This window comes from Apodemus sylvaticus, chromosome 8 (genome assembly GCF_947179515.1).
Source record: "Apodemus sylvaticus chromosome 8, mApoSyl1.1, whole genome shotgun sequence".
NCBI classification, from domain to species: Eukaryota; Metazoa; Chordata; class Mammalia; order Rodentia; family Muridae; genus Apodemus; species Apodemus sylvaticus.
In genome coordinates, this window is record NC_067479.1 from 114,875,931 (window position 1) to 114,879,859 (window position 3,929).

The 3,929-nt window shown below is 42.9% G+C and overlaps 1 pseudogene; it reads left to right on the forward strand.

The window, feature by feature from the left end:
* The first annotated feature begins 988 nt into the window (after positions 1 to 988).
* LOC127691533 (60S ribosomal protein L4-like) lies at positions 989 to 2,854 on the forward strand (annotated as a pseudogene).
* Positions 2,855 to 3,929: the final 1,075 nt, after the last annotated feature.

Here is a 3,929-nt window from a genome sequence, read left to right on the forward strand (position 1 = left end):
CCAGGTAGCAGAGGCCAGTTAGCAGACAGCTTATGGAGAACCACGTAACAGGAAGGGGGCTCACACACATAGTCAAGTAGGAGACAGAAATCAAAACATCCACAAGAGACCATTTCACATACATCAATCTGCCAGAAACTAACAAGTCAGAAAATGCAGGTATTAGAGAGCTGGAGAGAGAACTCTCAGCCTCACCTCAGGAGGAGAGCTGAGGCAGTGACTTGAAAGTAAAAGTGAAGATGCCACCTCCTTGGTCAAGCAACTCTGTATATGTGCCTTGGAGTTCTTGTACATATGAGTGTGCTAGAAGAGCTAAGTGTGGGTGGGTGGGAGGAGCCATACCATGTCAGATTCTCTCTCTCTTTCTCTCTCTCAAGTTGCATCTTTGTTTTATTGTTGTTTTTGTTGTTGTTGTTGTTGTTGTTGTTGTTTTTGAGAGAGGTTTTCAGTATGTAACACAGACTAGCTCAGGGAGGTCTGCACCTTGCAATTCTCCCAAGTTTGGAAATTATACAGGCATGCTCCAGCACTCCCAGTCTGTATAAAAGTAAGCATGGGAAATATTTATGAAATCTAATGTTTACCTGTATTTGATGGCTTATAACTCTGATCCTGGTATACAGAGGTCAAGACAGGATGTTCATATGCTCAAAGTTAGCATGGCCAGCATAGTGAAACCCCATTTCAATATTCCCTCAGTACCACAACAAAGAAAGAAAGGTATTGATGTGTTTTGGCTTTAGATAATTGTAAATATAAATGAAATATTTTCTAATCTAATAATTTTCTAATGGAGTAATTTGTCAATATCTTTATAAGGAAACTTGCAACTTTTTAAGTTAATTTGTTGGTACTAGAAACTGAGCCCAGGGTTGCATGCATACTAGACGAGCGTCCTACTCCTGAGCTACATTCTCAGCCCTAAAATGTAGTGAGAGCTTAAAAAAAAAAACTTTACCAAGATAGGAACATGGCCTTCTCTCCTGTAATGGCTTGTACCTTACCCCTATTATCAGTGTACCCTGAAAAGGGGGAGTCATCTGGCAATAACATCACTTTGCCAGCTGTGTTCAGAGCTCCCACTAGACTGGATATTGTGAACTTTGATCACACCAACTTGAGGAAAAACAACAGACAGTCCTATGCCATCAGGGAATTAGCAGGTCATCAAACCAGTGCTCAGTCTTGGGGCACTGGCAGGGCTGTGGCTCAAATTCCAATTGTTCGAAATGATGAGAGCTACCCCACTGTTCTGCCCAGGGTGCCTTTGGAAATATGTGTTGCGAGGGCTGAACATTTGCAACAACCATAACCTGGCCTCGTTGGCACAACAGAGTGAGCACAACCCCAAAGCGATATACCATCTGTTCTGCCTCAGCTGCCTCGGCCTTGCCAGCTTTGGTGATGTCTAAAGGTCTGCCAATTAAGAGAGTTTCAGAATTGCCTTTGGTTGTTGAAGATAAGGTTGAAGGTTGCAAGAATACCTTCATTGAATTGACATTCAATTCATTGAATGACATTGAAAATGTTTACATCTCTCAGAGAACGAGAGCTGGCAAGAGCAAAGTGAGAAATCCACAGCAGATCCTGATGGAAGTTAGAAACAAAACAAAGTTGAGACCTCACAGAATCCACGGCCCAGGCATAAGGCAGGCCAGGGGCAAGCCCAGACAAGCTGGGGCCTTCTCAAGGTTATTAGAATAGCAGGATGATCCACCCAAAATCGTTAAGACATTCCAGAAACTAGCCGGCCATAAAGATAAAAAAAGTAGCCTAAACAACCTCCGCTGAGGCATGGGCCCTCTGGACTCCCTCCTCCCACCCTCTCTTCTCTTGTGTAGTTTAACGTTAACCAAGCCCTCTGCTAACAAAAGATAAGCCTCCCACTCTCCTACATTGCTGATGCCCCGTCCTGTAGGTACTACCCGCTGATGTAATTGTGTGCCAATTCCTCCCCCAATGTATGAATTGACCAATCATGTAAAAGCACGTGAAACCCCCATGCCTTTTCCCACACAAACCCCTAGCTTTTGAGCTTCAGGGCGGACTCCTGTCTCTTGCATGAGACATGTGTTGGCCCGGAGCTCCGCCATTAAACTGCCTCGTGTTCTTGTATCAAGCCGGTCTCTCAAGTTTCCTTGGGTGTGCGCCGACCTGGGACTCGAGTGGGGTCTCCCCGTTCGGGGGTCCTACAATCCAGTGCCGGGGACCTTGTGTCATATACAATGAAGATAATGGTTTCATCAAGGCCTTCAGAAACATCCTTGGTATAAATCTGCTTAATGTAAGCCAGCTGAGCATTTTAAAACTTGCTCCTGGTGGCCATGTGAGATGTCTCTGCACTTGGATTCAAAGTGCTTTCCGGAAGTTAAATGAATAGTAATGGCATTTGGCATAAGACTGTTTTCCTCCAGAGTAACTATAAACTTCCCATGCACAAGATGATGAACTCAGATCTTAGCAGAATCTTGACAATTCCAGAGATCCAAAGAGCCCTCCAATCACCATGCAAGAAGATTCAGTGTAGCGTCTTGAAGAAAAATCCACTGAAGAACTTGAGGATCATGTTGAAGGTGAACCCTTACACAAAGACTATGCACAAGAATGTCATTCTTCCTGAGGTCAGAAATCACAAACTCCAGGTGAAAAACTGGAAATAACAGCCCCTGCACTGGCAGCCAACTTGAAGATTACAGCAGAGGAGACTGCAGACAAGAAGCCAGCAGCTGTAGGCAAGAAAGGAAGGAAGCATAAGGATGTTGAGGAGTTACAGAAGCCTGCAGGGGAAAGGCTGTGGTTCCCAAGAAACCAGCAGGAAAGAACTATCACAGAAGAAAAAGAGCCTGCTGCATAAACTATTAAAATTTGTTTCATTGCAGAGAGTCAATAGAGACAGCCTATTTGAATGAAAACATAACCAAGGGAGGAAAAACTATGCCCACCCTAAAACACATAAAAATAAAGCTAGCTTGCTACAATTCCATTGATTGAAAGAAAATAGAAAATTCAAGACAGCAGCAATAAAAATGTCAACTTCAGCACAATTGTCAATTATAAATGAAAGCCAATATTTTATAATAAATCAATGGATCATATTCTGTTTTTAAAAATGTGTGTGATGAATGTGAATCCAAGCATCAAATGGGTGTCTTGGGGCTCAGAACGGAAAACTGATTTCTCGGAACTCACTGAGTATATGAAGCCATCTGGAAAAAGGGACAACTGTCATTACGTAGTCTCAGGGTCTCATTTTAACCTCCATTAAAGAACCCCTCTGTGATTTCACATATGTGGCAGGGTCTGTGGGGCCACATAAGGGTCCCATATTTGAGGGTATGTCTGTCTCAACCCTAAATCTAGTATGTCCCAGCCAGGACACAGTCAGTAGCTCTTCTTCCATCTTCATAGTGTAAGAAACATTTAATATTAGGATGTCCTGACAAACACTACAAAACTTTTGTTTACAACAAGGAATTCAAATCTCTTTACCTTCCCCATCTGGTAAAACCCTTATACAAATGTTTTTATCCTTTCCAGGGTAAGCATGATTTTAAGCAAATGTCCTGTTTTGCATCACCAAATCTTAGTGGTCCACTGTCCCACTCATCTTCATTGTTTGCTCCAATTCTTTTGAAATTACCCACCCTCAGAAGATCATGAGGTCAAATCCCAGCCAATGGGGAAAAGGCCCAGTCAGTTACTAGTTAGAATACAGACCAAGTGTACTTCCTGTGATGGTGAGCTGGCTCACCCACAAGCCAAGTGCACTTTCCTGTGCAGGTGTGCTTGTCATCTACGTTTGTGAATAACACATCCTTCTGATAGGAAATAAGTGTCTCCTTGTTAAGACACTTTAACTAGATTGTGGTCTCTTGCTTTGCAACCTCAAACTTATGTCTAACAACAGCCTTCCTTGTTTCATCCTAAAT